This window comes from Protopterus annectens, chromosome 8.part0 (assembly GCF_019279795.1).
Source record: "Protopterus annectens isolate FY-2018-M chromosome 8.part0, PAN1.0, whole genome shotgun sequence".
NCBI classification, from domain to species: Eukaryota; Metazoa; Chordata; order Ceratodontiformes; family Protopteridae; genus Protopterus; species Protopterus annectens.
In genome coordinates this window covers 1,124,224,223-1,124,242,157 of record NC_056741.1, presented here as the reverse complement: position 1 = coordinate 1,124,242,157, position 17,935 = coordinate 1,124,224,223, and positions in this window count along the sequence as shown.

Below are 17,935 nucleotides of genomic sequence, written 5' to 3'. Positions count from 1 at the left end.
ATGTTGTTCTGTGTGTGAGAAGGCTGCCATCTTCCAAACCTACCCCTTAGGCCAGACATGTGGAGAATATGGGAGATTGTTGTCACATGTAATACACAACTGGTACTTAACAGTGATTCCAGCAATCCTGTAGTGTTGCTGGAGGTCTCCTGGCAGCCTCCCTGACCAGTTTGGGTCTTGTCTTTTCCACACATTTGGAGGTATGTCCAGCTCTTTGCAATGTTACTGTTGCCCCATATTTCCACCAACATTTGATGACTGTCTTTACTGTGTTCCATGGTATATGCAATGCTGTGGAAATGTGTTTGTACCCTTCTCTGTTCTGATACCTTTCACAAATGAGATCCCTTTGTGCTTTGTAAGCTGTATGCAAACTATGGCTGTTGCTGTAGCAGCCAACTGAGTAAAGTTAGGATAATCCTTGTAGTCCAGTTGACCGTTATTTGTTGTTAATCAAATAGTCTCCGTAATTGATGGCTGGTGTTTACCCAAGAAGACTTAATGCTGTAATAATATCGAAAGTTGCTTCAACACAGTATTAGCTTCAGCCTGTGCACACATATACATCTAGTTTCTTGTAAGTTTTTTATGCGTTATAATTGTTCCCTTAACAGATTTGTCTGTTTTACAGTTGAATTGTACAGGTTATAGGTCACATGACAGTTTGAAAGGGTTCAGAAATGTGTCATTGTGCTCTCATTTTTGTATTTCACAAATTCCTGGCATTCTAACAGGTGTGTGTACACCATTTATATGCACTGTATAACACTAATTTATAAATATGTCCCTAGTTTTGGGCCTTCATCCCTCCATTTTGTCAGTCTTTGTCCAGATTTCTTGCAATGACAGGTTGTGAGGTATGCTAAAGATATGTGATATCTCCTGCAAATAGGCCCCTGTGATGACCACTGTGATGCAATGCAGCTAACCCCACCACAAGTGAACATGCATATATTGCAAAATAGCTAAAAGTAACAGTTGTGTGCATGGTCAAATGCATGACCTCAACATGCCTGAGTTACTGGTGAACCACAGCAGGAAAATCCCATACTCACTGGCGTCAGGCTGCTGTCCCACATGCAGACCAGAGGAACCTATGTAGTTGTGGGAGAGAGGTATTGTCAGCAGACTCACATTTGGCATTGGTACAAGATGAATGCTATGTGTCTGCACAGGCACAGTACAAGCTATGATAGTACACAATTTGCTGTCACTTACCATAGATGTGCACTTGTGTGCATTATTAAACCCCACCCACAAATGCAGTTTGAACTGACATATGCATGTAGATACTCTATTGAAGACAGTATCGCTGCTACATGAATACGTTGATGTGCACTGTGGCCTTAGCTGGATGCTCCTTGCCTGTTGCCTGGGTGCCACTTACCTCTACGACTCATGTTTCATATGTTGGGTGTTGTGTGGGGGCTGCCCCAAGGTTGGCAAGGAGCTCCTCTGTTGCCATAAGTGGGGCCTGTGTGGCTGGACCCTCTTCTGTAGCAGTATGGTCCTTGGCCATGGCAGCAGTCCTTTGCTGGACACAATGTATCTGCAGATGTTGTCAGCTCCAGCCAAACAGCACTGCATGGTGCTGTATTATTGCTTCTGTAATAGCTGCAGTTGTCTCTGCAGTGTATGCTTGCTGACACTACATGCCACTTGGAAGACATAAACAGGGAAATGCATCAGAGGACCTCAAATATTGCCCAGAGTTATTTACAGAGCCAGCACATCAATATTGCCTATCATTAGCCACCACTTACAACCACCTCATACCCTTGTCATCTATCAACAGTATGAACCTGCATTGCACTCCTGGTTCTGAAATGTCATGTTCCCCCCAATGAGGGCCCATACATTGCATAAAACACAATTCATCATTCACGTTTGTGTAGAGGGATGACCGTGGCTGTCTTACTTGCAGATGGGATGTCAGTGGTGCTTAGGCTTTGCTTGCATACAGTTTGTAATGGAGCTGGAAGCATATGCCTGAGTTCATGTAGGATGCAGATAGGAATGTCATCAGGTCCCATGGAGACTTGCTTTTGTTGACTTTGATTAAGCAGTATACACCTACTCCCTAATGATAAGGGGAGGGGTGCAGGTACTGTGCATATCCACCTACACTGATGGTGAGCCAGGGGGGTGATGTTTGCCCTAAACATGTCTGCAGCAGGTTGGCTATAGCTATGGTGTGTTTGTATTTGGTGTGATTGCCCACCATTACAGGGTGGGTTGGGTTGTTGTCTCTGAGATTGCAGACATATGTGAAGATGGCCTTGTGATTGCCCTTGGTGGATGTGTCCAATTTGTACTCATAGTTAGCCTTATGGTAATCCACCTGTGAATTCATATGCTCATTCAGACAAAGGTTGACTCACTGCGATGTTGGTGTCTCCTCCTACTCTGACCTATACAGCCGACATTGTGACCAATTATGTAGTTTGTGTATTGCTGCTGTCCAGCAAAGGGGATTACTCTACTTTTGTGGACACAGGTTTTACAGGTAAGGTACTGCTGAGTCCATACGGCTATGTCGGTGGTTAGGTGGTTATATGGCTGTTTGTAGTAGGCATGGACATGAGGTCATAACACAGTTGGACACCTCTGAAATTTCAACCTGATGATCATGCTTATTCTAGTACCCATGTCTGTGTCAGGGCAATGCAACAACCAGTAGCTGTAGAAATCTAACTCTGTTGGATGCACAGAAACTGAGATTACACACATGTATAACATGTACAGCTTATTTACTTTATATTTTGCATTCCGTGTCTGTTGTTATGAGGCAGCCAGGTACACCTGCTCATACATAGATGTGCACAGATAATACCTGATATACATTTCTGTTCTATGTCAATATGGAACACTGTAGATAAACTCTTGCTGCTCAGTCAGTCCTGTTAACTTGTAAGAGCAGGACATCTGAAGGATGCCACACATACATGGGGGAAGGGGTTGATGGGCCAGAATTAGTGACACTTTCCCAATGTTGCTGTAACACACTTGAGTCATTTGAAAGCGCAGCAGCCTTTGCATTCACAGACATACCCTGAAGAATGTCTGATGATCATATGGCAGGAAGAGAGGAGAAAGGCTAGGAGTGTGTTAGTGAGGGTAGGGACTTTTAATGTTGGCAGTATGACTGGTATGGGGACACAGCTAGATGATATGATGGACAGAAGGAAAGCTGATATATTATGTGTGCAATAGACCAGATGGAAGGTGCGTAAGGCTAGGTTATCGGAGTCAGGTCTAAATAGTTCTATCATGGTGTGGATGGGAGGAGAAATGGTGTAGGGGTTATCCTTAAGGAACAGTACGGCAAGGGTGTTTTGGAGATGAAAATAGTGTGTGATAGACTGATGTTAATGAAGTTCGAAATTGATGGTGTAAGGATGACTGCTGTTAGTCCATATGCTCCGTTAGTTGCGTATGCGATGGATGAGATGAAAAAATCTTGGAGCAAGTTGGATAAAGTGATCATGACTATACCCAAGGGTGAGAAAGTGGTGATTGGAGCAAATTTCAATGTGCATGTTGGTGAAGGGAACTGAGGGGATGCGGAAGTGATGGGTGGATCCAGAAGTGATGGGTAGGTATGGTGTTAAGCAAAGGAATGTAGAAGGTGAGATGGTGGTGGAGTTTGCAAAAAGGATGGACATGGCTGTGGTGAATGCATATTTTAACAAAACAGAGGAGCATAGGTTGACATACAAGAGTGTAGGAAGATGCATACAGGTGGATTATCTCCTATGCAGGAGGGCCTTTTTGAAAGAGATTGGAAGCTGTAAAGTGGTGACAGGGGAAAGTGTAGTTAGGCATCATGGAATGTTGTTTTGTGGGATGACATTGGTGATCAAGAAGAGGAGGAGGAGTGTGAGGGCTGCACTCAGGATCAAATGGTGGAAACAGAAAAAGGGTGACTGTGAGGCTGTTTTCAGGGAAGAATTAAGACAGATAGTGGGTGGCATTGAAGTGTTACCATATATCTGGGTAACTACAGCACAGCTATTAAAGGAGACAACTAGAAATGTGCTTGGTGTGACATCTGGACAGAGGAAAGAGGACAAGGAGACCTGGTGGTGGAATGTAGAAGTAGAGGAGTATACAGAGAAAGAGGTTGACGAAGAAGAAGACTATTGTCAGAGGGATGAAGAAAGTAGACAGGAGTATAAGAAAATGAGGTGCATGGCAAAGATAGAGGTGGCAAAGGCTAAGGATGAGGTGTATGAAAGATTGTATGAAAGGTTGGATATTAAGTATGGAGAATAGGACCTGTACCAATTGGGTAGACAGATGGATCGAGCTAGTAAGGATGCACAGCAGATAAGGGTGATAAAGGATAATGAGCAAAATGTACTCATAAGAAAGGAAAGTGTTGAGCAGATGGAAAGAGTACTTTGAGGGACTGTTGAATGAAGAGAGTGAGAGAGAGTAGGTTGGATGATGTGAGTATGGTGAATCAGGAAGTGCAATGAATTAGCAAGGAGGAAGTAAGGATAGCTATGAAGAGGATTCAGAATGGAAAGACTGTTGGTCCAGATGACATACCTATGGAAACATGGAGATGTTTAGGAGAAATGGCAGTGGTCTTTTTAACCAGATTGTTTAATGTAATCTTGGAAAGTGAGAGGATGTGTCAGAGGTGGAGAAAAGGTGTTTGGGTACTGATTATATGAATAAGGGTGATGTGTGAAGCTGTAGTAACTACAGAGGGATAACATTGATCAGTCACAGCATGAAGTTATGGGAAAGAGTAGTGGAAGGTAGGTTAAGAAGGGAGGTGAGGACTAGTGATCAGCAGTATGGTTTCATGCCAGGAAAGAACACTACAGATGTGATGTTTGCTCTGAAAGTGCTTATGGAAAAGTACGGAGAAGGTCGAAAGGAGCTGGGCTGTGTCTTTGTGCAGTTAGAGAATGTATATGACAGGGTGCCTAGAGAGGAGTTGTGATATTGTATAAGGAAGTCAGGAGTGGTGGAGGAATCCGTAAGAGTGCTACTGGATATTTACAAGGGTAGTGTGACAGTGGTGAGTTCTGCGGTGGGAGTGACAGGTGCATTTATGGTGGAGGTGGGATTACATCAGGGTTCAGCTCTGAGACCTTTCTTATTTGCAGTGGTGATGCAAGTAGTGAGAGGACCCAAGATTAAACCCTGTGGGACTCCACTTGTGACTAGTTGGCAGTCTGACTTGGAATCAGCTACTTTCACACTGTGGGTTCTATCTGTGAGCCAGTTTGCAATCCATCTAGTAATATAGGGTTTGATGCCTAGCTTAGTGAGTTTTTCTATAATTCCTGAGTGGGGAATGGTATCAAAGGCCTTGGCCAGATCAAGGTAGGCTGTATGAACCACCTTGCCTTCATTTTAAGCTTTGTTGACTGACTCAAATAAGTTGAGCAGGCATGGTCTACCCTTCACAAAACCAAACTGTGTGGGATCCGGAGTGTGGAGATTCCCTATATCCTTATGTATTAGGTCCTTGATGATGCATTCCATAGCTTTGCATATCAGACTCATCAGGCTAATGGGTCGATAGTTACCAGGGTCTGTAGTCGCTCCTCTTTTGTGGAGAGGGATGACTGTAACAGTGCGCCATTTGGTAGGGACAAAGCCTGAGGTGAGGCTGTGATTGAACAGGCCACACAGGTGAAGTGCCAGTTCACTCTTTAGTTCATGTAGAACACAGCCAGGGATATTGTCAGGTCCCATAGAAACTGTATTCTTGGCCTTGGACAGTGCTGTTTTAACTTCTGCAGCAGTAATACTGGGTGCCTTGCAATCTACTGGTATTGTGATTGGTCTTTTGGGGGGAAAGGGGTAAAGTTGGCACTGAATCTGTCTGCCAGTATATTGGCAAAATCTGTTGGCTCGGTATAGGAGGTACTATTGTGCAGTAACACAGAGCAAGTCTGGGTATTGCCATGGTGATTCTTTATATGACTATTGAATGTCTTGTGGTTATCTTTACTATCTGCTGCAATTCTGTTTTCATAGCTAGCTGTAGAGGATTTGATGAGGGATCTCAACTTTTTGTTGAGGCTGATAAGGGATTTATTCCAGTCATGGGACTTCATCTTATTCTGCATCAGTTTCCTCCTTCTGTGTAGAGTTTGTTTATGGCAGGGGACCACCAGATTGGCTTCTTTATTTTTTTTTTGGAAGAGAGTGTCTTGGTTCTATTGGTTATGGTGAGATCCATGCATTTGTGTAAGTTTTTGTTCAGTGCACTGGTGTATGATTCAGCGGTCATGCAACTATTCTCCATTTGCATGTGTGCCGTGAAGTTAGCCACCTCTGTTTTTAGGATCCCAAAGTTAGCTTTGGAAAAGTTTTTCATGGTGGACACCTTTGTGGGGAGGGCGGGGGGTTGTGGATTTCCAAGGTGATTTTTTTTGTGGTCGGATCTAACCAGGGAGGAGCTGAATATTGGTGTAGAGCAACAGTAGCCCGTGTTAGTAATGACCAGGTGAAGGATGTTCCTATCTCTAGTGGGGGTAAGAACAAGCTGGTCCAGGGCATTGAAATTAATGAACTCCAGGAAACGTTGTGTAAGAGTATTGGTACATGAGTAGTTTTCCCGGTTAATGGAGGGGTAGTTGAAGTTGCCTAGTATGAAAGTGTTAGATTGGACCCTAATATTCTCCATGGTGCTTAGGAATGTGGAGTGTGAGTCTTGGGACATGGTTGGGGACCTATAGCAGGCTACAACCTGAATCGCTGTCTCACCAAATGTTAGCTGCACCTGAAGTATCTCTGATGTGTTATGTCGGGCTATAAGTCTGGAGATGTGTGCATCCTTTATGAATATGAAAACACCACCGCCTTTGTAGCTTCAGTCCAAGTTCTGGGGCTGAAAGGTGTGGAAAGAGTTATTGCCTGGTAGTTTAGGGGAGCTTTCTGCTGCCTTGAACCAGGTCTCTGTTACAGCAAAAATGTCAATGTTCTCCATTTTAAGAAGTGCTTTGAGCGAGTGCATTTTGAGATTTAAACTTCTTGCATTGAGCAGCATGACCCTCAGATTGCATTTGTTTGTATCTGGTATGGTGGTAATTTTGTCTTTGGAACACCAGCTATAAAAGGCACTATAGGGGTGGAAAGAGCCTTGGCCAGTATCTGGAAGTCCAGGGGTGATAGATGCAGGCCATCTCTGGGAAAGCATAGAGGTTTATCAATCATGTCATCCTAGGGAGACAGATACTGGATCCCCTTAGAATGACACCAGAAACTTAGCCAGTTGTTGAAATCAATCATTTTCTGCTTGTACTGTGGTATCATTCTGGGTGATGATAGGATGCTGCTCAGGGCTAGGGTCATACTTGCCTGGGCTACATAATCCGCAAGCTCATCCACATGGTTTTTAACTGGGAGTCCCAAATGCTCCAGCGTTGCACCCAAAAGTGCACTCCCTCTCCTACACCAGCCATTGTATCTGCACAGATGGACTATAACAGATTATGGCTATATCCCCACCTACACCATTTAAATAGTGTGATATTCCCACCCTTTGCTGTCACTGGACCATTCTGAAAAGGTTAAGCTTTGCTAAGCAGTGCGCAAATCCGCTAAGCTGGTTTTAACAGTGCTTAAATGGGAAGTTGTTGAGTAGTGTAAATCCACTTAGCTGAGCTACCTGCTGCTTAGCATTCACATCTTAGCAATGGTTAGACCTGCTAAGCATAGCTGATTATTGCTAACCATTCTCACTTTTAATTTTTTAAATATATCAGAGGACTGATTTCATTTATTAAGTGTATATGATATATTTTACCTGACATCCCTCTATGTGCTTTCCTTACATTGGCAAGGACTGTGACTATACTTGTATGGGGCACTTGTGTATACATGGGAGGTTTTACATGTTATATGCATTCACACTTACATTGTACACCAGCTACACTACCCTGGTTGACAAAAAACAGTTGCTACATAATTGAAGTTTACAAAAATAATTTTAACACTACTTTCCCATATAAAATTAAGTTGCCTCTTTTGGTACTCAAACCATAACATCTACATGTAAAGCCAGGACTCTAACCACTACACAAATTCAGCTTGGAAGTTTCACCTCTATATTTGTATTTATCTCCTATGGGATGTTTAAGTTATGGTAAGTGGAGGGCGATAATGCTCACATCTGCTTAGCTATGCTTAAATATTCCTTAGCCTAGAAAAAATATATATTATTATTATATTATTATGTTATTTAAGTGAGTATTATGGTGTTCTGACAAGTTATTGAGGAATGCAATCGGGAAATAATGGCATACATTTGGCTTTTAGGTTCTATCTTTCAGAGATTCCTGCTAACACATATCTTGTTTTCTGTCAACTTTCTAAGTGTATGAGGGCAATTTTTCAGAGGTGTCCCTATTTTATTGCTTGTTCCCCCCATCATTTGTGCCTTTGTCCACATGGACTGCTGTCAGGGAATATTGGCATACATTTGCTTTCAGACCTTGATCCTTTGGTAATTCATGCTAATGCATGACCTGTTTTCTATCAACTTTCTAAGTTTGTGGGGCAATATGTATGCTGTGCCCCTTTTGAGGAATTTATCCCCCATTATTTGTGCATTTGCATACATTTTCTGCTTTAGCAGGTTGCGGAGGTATTGCATGGTACTTTTACAATGCAGGGTGTGTGTCACAGAACCTGTCATGCACCCTCTGCATTGCTTTCCTGATGCCATGTTTATATCAGTGTCAGTGGACACTGAAATGATCATTTATTTCATTTCATTGTCCGCAGCCACTGAAATACCTGCATAATATTAGAGTAATTCTCTAATATTATGCCAAATCTTATTAGAAAGTGCTGTATGGCACTTTCTGAGTGCAGGGGGCATGTCCAAGGTCCGTGCACTACTTGAGCATGCCCCCTGCACTCATTCATGATTCATGTCCATATAGGTAGAACAGCAGCATGCCTTCATGAATATGCAAGGCACACTGCTGTGCTATATGGACATGAACCACTGCGTACAAGAAATGTGCTATTCTTGCATGGAGTTTATTGAATCCAGGGAAATGAGTTCCCAAAGTTAATGCTGTCGACTTTTATTTATTGTAATTCATGAATCCACATGGAAGAAGCAGACACTAAGGTATTTTGTGGGAAGTGGGTTTCCCTTACACTTTTTTCATTGACAGTCCAGCATGACTTTTCCACACAAAGTACTGTCAGAGAATGTGGCAGGCCATATTGGCATAGGTGGTTTGATAAACCTGTAGAAGTCACATAGGCACATGCATATCAGGAAATCCTTGTAGTTTCCTATTTTAAGTTTGTGGGAGTATAAGGGCAATCGATATGACCTGGGGTGCAGATCTTTGTATAGTCACAATGCTGTGTTCATGAGGTGCCTGTGCTAGCTGAGAGTCCATGCTCCCACATCCTTATTTTCAAAAGTGCATAAAAGGGATATGGAAGAAGAAGGGGCTCCACTTTGGTTAGTCATTGCTTTGAGATAAGTATTCCTATATGGAAGAGATTGCAAACTCACAGATGGGATGCAACATACTCAGATATGATATGCCAAATAACTGGACTGCATCTGGAAATTATGGACTGGCTTTTTCTTTTCTCCCTTTTAAGAAAGAAAAGTTTTATTATTTTGGCAATAATACACATTGATCTGTGCACTCCCATATAATATAGGTTACTGGTGGGGGTAGTCACTTTATTTTATTTCTGGTTTAGTATTTTTTCACCCTTTCATATTGCTTATGTAAATTACCATGGATCATCCATATTGTGTGGTGTATTCCAAAATGGTTTAATGCCTGAGGCAAAGAGCTGCTTACAACATTTACTCATGGAAAGGTGGCTACAATTCTGAAAGACAATCTGCATGTCTTTCTATATAGAATATAAAAATGAGGAAGAACACAAGCCTTAACTGGAAAACCCAATCCCAAAATATCTATTAGCTAACCACTGCTATAAAAATTAAACATTTAAAAGTTATTCAACAGTAAACTAAATCTCTCTCTCTCTCTCTCTCTGTCACACATGCACACACACACACACACACACACACACACACACACACACACACACACACACACACACACACACACACACACACACACACATGTGCACGCACACACAGATAAATAGATAGATGTGTATATGTGGTATATGTGTTTGCATTTAACATTAGTGTATATAGTAGTATTACCCACTAAATTAAATTAGAGAAACACACCTGTAAAGACAGGTATGCAAAAGTGTGTGCCACATGGGGGTTGGTTAATAAAAGTTATCACAAGCTATGATAATAATTAATTTGCCTCAGGGCAAGCAGTATCATGAGAGAGAGTAAGATACTTGCCTTGTAGGGCCATAAGTGTTTGATGGCAGTATTCCTGTAGATGCAGGATGGTTGAGTTTGTCTGAGTATAAATGGGTAGTAGATACTCCAACCTGTCAAAAAAAGTTGTATTTGTCTGTTGAAGCATTTACCTCTGCCATTGTCTCTTTCAGAGTGTGTATATGCATTGTGCTAGAATCTGTAATGCAGTAGCACTTTTTCTCTTTGCAGCAACCTCTTGCTGCTTGTGAGGTATGTATTTATACTGTGATGCTGTATTACACATACCATAATGTGTCCCCGTACAATGTGTTACTTGCTGTCTTTGTATTTGGTGACAGATCCCCACATTGTGTTTGAATGTATAATGCACCAGTTTCTACGCCTAGCATTCCATTTACTTCACAGCCTCAAGAACACTGTTTTATTATTTAGATACTAGGTATAGTCATTGCCTTTATCATAGCTGTTTGGGGAAATGCTCAACCTTGTTCAATAGACACATGAAAAAACTTTGCATTCATCCCTGTACACACAACTGAATTTTCAATTCCAACTTGCTTAAGCAGTGCATCTCTCTAGGTCTGCATATTGTACATTCATATTACAGTTTGTTGGTGAAATGGAATTCAGTGTTGTATACAAATAGCAGAGCAGATTATTGCTATCCTAGATTTCCTCTGTCTGAACACTTCTACTTTTATATTCAAGGGAAAATAGTAGGTCAGCTCAGTATCATCATCTCCATGGGAAACTTCTGATAAACTACACCACCTTTAAGGAATTCAGCCCTAAATGTATACTGATTGCAGCTTACATGCATGGCTAAGGAGCTTGTTTGTTTGGGCAGTATTCAAAGTCAATTACACAAATGCATTAAGGCTCTCTGCAATATTACGAAATGAGCACAGCTCAGTTGCTCTTCATAGAGGCTAATAATGCAAATGCACTATGAACTTGAATGACTCTATGCAAATGTACTAATAATGAGATGTAAATAAGGAATGTTGTAACTCAGAGTATGCTAATGAAGTATTCTCTATACCATTTGTGATTCATAATGGAATTTTCACACTTTGTGCTGTCCTCAGTATGTTTGTGTCTACAAACTTATCTGAGTTGCAATACATGGTAATGCTGTCACTTGCTGCTAGTCTTGCTATTTCCAAGTGTGAGTTGCTTGTCTTGGCCGATACAATACTGCTTAAACCCAGCTCTGCTCTCTGGCCAAAAAAGCAAAAATATAAACAAAGGATAAATTATTATTACTTTGATAATCAGAAAATCCTTGATAGGTTCAGAGTGTACACACATTTTATGGGTTTTAAGAGATATGTATGACCCATGGGCACCTCTAAGCAGGTGCAAGGGGGTGCACTTTTATCCCCCTGGATTTTGACTTCACCTGCCGAAGGACTGTCATATTTACTTTTTAATTCAAAAATGAAAAATGCTGCTTTTGGTTTTAAGGGTGTTCTTCTTTAAGAAAGGTCCGGTTGCACACACCTGTCATATCACATCTGTGTGCTCATTATTGCACGGATGTCCTGTTCTTCCATTCCTCCCACACGTGGAATTTTAAATACAAGAAGACATTTCTTGTGTTGCTGCTTCCATATAATGCATGCAAACTGGATTCTTCAACAGCAGGAAGTAAGTGTATTTTTGTTTATACAAGACAGTCCTTTTCACTTCTCAGATGAATTGTTGCTGTACTGAAGGGGGGTCCACTGCAGTTGCTAGATTCTTTCATTATTACTCATTCTTTCATCACTGAGTTCAGTTACATTCTCCTCCATTAGAGGTAAATGCCAGCTTATGAGGTAGTCTACAACTGTGGGGTAACTGCATTTAGATATTAAGCAGTACCTTACTAAATGGCCAGTTGTTTCTAACTGTCAGTTGTCTGTGTTATGTCTTTGTGACGCTATGTTATGTGTTCCATTAGTGGTCATGCTTGTTGCCTAAAGCATTTTATTTTACAAGCTGAACGTGGTGCTTCTGGACATTATCGTGTTTCATTTTCCTTGCAGGTCTTCTCTTACTACAGAAATGGCATCTCTGAAGGCATGTACCAAAGTAAACTTATATGAAGTCTATTTCTGTCTAGCCATGCTGACTGTATAATAGTCTTGCCATCTCAGTCGTGCATGGATTTGAAAGATAGTTGTCCAATAATTAATCTTAGAGATTGAAGAGGCAGATGTTGGTACATGCCTTGTTGTGTTTTGTGGAGGTCATATGAGATCCTTTTACTTTATGCATTCTACAGGAATGAGATTCCCTCACTGTAGTGCTTTCAGTCAAGAGCTTCACTGTGGCTAAGTCCAAGGCTTTTCTCTCAGGTGACAGCTTTTCCAGCTAAATCCATTCTCCATTCTAGTCTCAGCACCCATCAAATGTATTTTGGTGAGCAGTGGTTTGTCAGACTTAAGTTTCACTCCTACTACACCACAGATGTATCTTTACTCACAATGGTCTTCAAGGGAGAGTTCTAATATAAATAAAAGTATAAGTCTTATATCTTTGCTCAGCAGTTGCAGGTGTTGGTTTCAGTGGTGCTGTTGTGGTCTCTGGATTTACTTTCCCTGCTATGTCTTTGTCCAGTCTCTGATGCTGCATTGATCCATTATACTTATTTTCCATCTGATGCAATTGCCCATGGTCAAGCATTTTTAATTACAATCATTTTAGTACTACAGACAGACAGACAGACAGACAGATGGGTACATTTTTTATCAAAAGGAGTTAATATTTGAATGCACTGACATAAACATCATAGAAGTTTCAGTAAATTTGGGGGACTTTCATGTCTAGTTTCAACAACAATGCATATCTGTTGCATGTAATGTCTCATCATCTTTTTTATTCATCAAGGTCATAAAATTGTTTTTTCATAATTAATTATTTGAATTTCTTGTCAATTAGACAAACCAGGGACTGAATGTTTCATCTTGTTAATAATATACATTTTACTTTTAACTTCTGATTTTCTGCATCCTGTCAAATTGTTCCCTGTTACGTTTGCCTTTTCAAATACCATACAACAGGTCAGGAAATTGCTTGAAGATCTACCAGATGTAAAATATTGGTCTCTTTTGAGAAACACATTGCAGTTGTCTTTAGTGAAGAAAGTGACACTTTGTAGTGCATCTGAAATATATTAGATACCACCTGTGAGAGTAAAGTCACTCTGTGACAGTACTTATGTTGCATGGGTTTCTGTGGTACTAGTCTTATAAACTAGTTTAAGACATCCATTGTAAACACCAGCAGTTTTAGGTCCCATCCTAGTTAAACAGAGCTTTGGCACTATCCTGTTTGTGGAGGGCTGATGTAGGCATATCCTGGACTTTGAAGAGAAAGGGAGGCCCTTTATTCCATATACAGGACTGGTATCATGTAACCATGAAACAATTAACTGCCATCTGCCCATCTCCAAAGCTAATGACAGTTAAGACAGCAAGACAGCCACCAGTGTGGGAGAAGCACTGTATCTGTAGTCATGGCATCCTTTGATATGAAACACTGTGCCCATAGTCATGGCATTGTTTGATAAGAACTGCTGTGTCTGTCCATAATTATGGCATCCTTTGATAAGAAACACTGAACCCATAGTCATGGCATCCTTTGATAAGAAACAATGTACCTGTACTCCTGGCGTCCTTTGATAAGATACACTGTACCCATATTCATGGCATCTTTTCATAAGAAACACTGTACCTGTAGGCTTGGTATCCTTTGATAAGAAGCACCGTGCCCATAGTCATGGCATCCTTTGATAAGAAACACTGTTCCCATAGTCAAGGCATCTTTTCATAAGAAACACTGTACCTGTAGACTTGGCATCCTTTGATAAGAAGCACTGTACCCATAATCATGGCATCTTTGATAAGAAACAATGTACCCATAGCCGTGGCATCTTTTCATAAGAAACACTGTACCTGTAGACTTGGCATCCTTTGATAAGAAGCCCTGTACCCATAATCATGGCATATTTTGATAAGAAACAATGTACCCATAGCCATGGCTTCTTCTCTTACGAAACTGTACCTGCTGTCTTGGCTTCCTTTGATAAGAAACACTGTAACCATAGTCATGGCATCTTTTGACAAGAAACACAGGGACTTTGTAACTTCTTGCAGACATCCTTGTTTGTTGTAACAGCTTTTGTATCAGCTCTTCTTGTATGAGTCAAAGGATAGTTGAATGTCACTGGCAGTGAGTTGCTGGGCTGATCCTGCTACTGGAAATTGCGCTTGCACAACTTGTTTACTTTTGAGAAACTAGAGCCTCAAGGCCATCCTATACTGGAGTGCCCTGGAGATGGTCAAAATGGATAAATTCTATCAGATTATACCTCCATTGACACCGCCCCCTCCTTTTAAGATATAATTATCTCTGGCTGTGCACACCTACCTATTTAGGTCTTCCCTTATTTTCAAGGATCCTGCTAGGACCACTAGCAGTTCTAGACTTTGGCCTCTGGCTTACCTCAGGGGACTTTTTACAGATGTGCAGCCATAGGGTTATTAAAGTTGCTGGGTCCATGTCTTTAACATTTTTTTTCCTGTTTTGGATGATTTCTTGTTAGTGGTTTTCTAAGATCACCTTAGATTCTGCACTGTACCACCCATCACTTCTAGTCAAAGACTCTATCTACAAACTTGATAACGTCTTATCTCAAGAAGAAATAGTGCTTCCAGTATACAAGGCCATCTTAGACACTGGTTATGGAATGGATGTCCTATTGATTAACTAATTGTAAGCTCATAGTGTAAACCCACATCACAACATTCAATCTGAAGATCAGAAGAAACACTTTATAGCAGGTATGTGATTTACTAAAGTCTGTATTCACATTACTTCATATCCATGGAAATATGGATGTTCTCCTCAATAAATTCAGATTAACCAGTTGTTTAGAATGATGTTTCAAAATGCCCTGACTCCAAGTCTTGTAATGCAAAGCATATTGAAGATGGGGGTGGGTCCACTTGTTCCAGTTTCTTTCAGACATTTGAGGTTGTTACAGCAGACATATGCTTTTGTGGTGGTGGACAAAAATTGAAGAGTTGTAAAATTAGGTCCATTGGATTCACTGGTGAGGATAGCCCATGCATAAATGTCTTAGATATAAGAACAAATGCCTGTTTTCTACAACTGATTGTCTTAAAAGATCTACTTCTAATCTTGCTAGGTAGCTTGTAAGTTATCTACTGTGTGATTGGACTGAGAAAGGTCATATACCATGTGTTTGGGACTATGAGAAAGGTGGAGTCAGACCTGTGGATGACTGTAGCTCCCTGTCATGCATGCTATAAATTAATAAATCATCCTGGCAGCCAATTTTCAGCTGTTTCTTGTCTACAGCTCATTAAAAAGAGCTCCTAAATGTCACATCCAAATATATGACGACTAGACTGTTTAGTATCTCATTATTCTCAGCAGGTTCTGTTTCTTTCATCCTAGACAGGATACCTGCAAGTAAGGGAAAGAGGTGTGTGTGTGTGTGTGTGTGTGTGTGTGTGTGTGTGTGTGTGTGTGTGTGTGTGTGTGTGTGTGTGTGTGTGTGTGTGTGATTAACAGCAGCAAGGAAGGTTCTGTTTTATTAATCCTGGACAGGATTCCCACCACGTCAAGCAAACAGGTGTGTTTATGTATAACAGCAGCAAGGAAATTTTAATGTTGTTCACCCTGAACAGGATTCCTGCAAGTAAGAGAAATAGGTGTGTGTGTGTGTGTGTGTGTGTGTGTGTGTGTGTGTGTGTGTGTGTGTGTGTGTGTGTGTGTGTGTGTGTGTGTGTGTGTGTATGTGATTAACAGCAGCAAGGAAGGTTCTGTTTTATTAATCCTGGACAGGATTCCTACAAATAAGGCAAAGAGGTGTGTTTATGTATAACAGCAGCAAGGAAATTTTAATGTTGTTCACCCTGAACAGGATTCCTGCAAGTAAGAGAAATAGGTGTGTGTGTGTGTGTGTGTGTGTGTGTGTGTGTGTGTGTGTGTGTGTGTGTGTGTGTGTGTGATTAACAGCAGCAAGGAAGGTTCTGTTTTATTAATCCTGGACAGGATTCCTACAAGTAAGGCAAAGAGGTGTGTTTATGTATAACAGCAGCAAGGAAATTTTAATTTTGTTCACCCTGAACAGGATTCCTGCAAGTAAGAGAAATAGGTGTGTGTGTGTGTGTGTGTGTGTGTGTGTGTGTGTGTGTGTGTGTGTGTGTGTATGTGATTAACAGCAGCAAGGAAGGTTCTGTTTTATTAATCCTGAACAGGATTCCTACAAGTAAGGCAAAGAGGTGTGTTTATGTATAACAGCAGCAAGGACATTTTAATTTTGTTCACCCTGAACAGGATTCCTGCAAGTAAGAGAAATAGGTGTGTGTGTGTGTGTGTGTGTGTGTGTGTGTGTGTGTGTGTGTGTGTGTGTGTGTGTGTGTGTGTGTGTGTGTGTGTGTGTGTGTGTGTGTATGCGTGTGTGTGTGTGTGCGTGTGTGTGTGTGTGTGTGTATGTAAAATGACCTGGTTAGCAGTTGGTTAATTTACTCAGGCTCAAACCCTGTACCTTGGTTACAAGAGCCTGAGCCCTCCACCCCAACCACCAAGCTGTTAAAAAAATGAGTTTCAAGGAGTTGTGCGTCAAGTGCATTTTCAAGGAATTGTGAGCTTCAAGGAAAGAGAAGTTTATTGCTGCTCATGCTAGGTCTGTTTACAATGTGTAACTGTTTTGTTTAGCAAATGGTATCACTATTGTGCTAAAGCTTTTAAAAGCATTATTACTACCACAACAGGTAATATATTTCCTCTTGATGCAGAAGACTATGTGTTCTACTCCCATAACATGTAGATGGATTGCTGATACTGTGTGGTGCTGCAGTCCCGAGTAGGTCCTCCTTTGGATGAGATGCCTAGAAACTATGAACCTGTTGTCAGTTTGTCATCCATTCCCTATTACAATATTACCATCTTACCAGTTTTAATGTAACATAGGCAATTTATTCTTCAATGGCAACAGGCACTTTATTTGTAGATGAAACTGAAATATAAAGATGTTTACTAGCACCAACCTCTTCATTATTTACAGATCTCTTTAGTGTGGAATTGTTTAGATGACTTTTACTTCTGCAGAGATTGTGCATATTTACTGATATTGGCAGATTGTAATGACAGAAGTTTGAGTAGACTTTTATGATGGAAATGTTCTGAATTAGGTAGTTTTGTCATTATTGGTTCATACATTTTCTTTCATTGCTACTTTAAAAATGTTCAAAACTACAAATTTAAAACACGCTCTAACAAGTGGTGCTGTATTATATAAGGAAAATAATTTAGTACAATCAGGAAGGTGAATCAAAGAACAGATGCATGTATGCATGGCCCTAAATATGCGTGCAAGGAGTATGATTTGAAAACAGCCCAAGGGTAAACTTTGTCTGTCACTGGCCAGATGCATTTTCTTTGAATATGGGTTTCAATGCTGTTTCAATGAATGTGAGTTTCAAGGGCAGACAAGTTTTAATGCCAAGTCTGTTTTCATTGTCAGACTGTATTGCTTTGTTTTACAAATGACTATCAGTGTTTCTGTTATAAAATTTAAAATAAAAGTTTTAA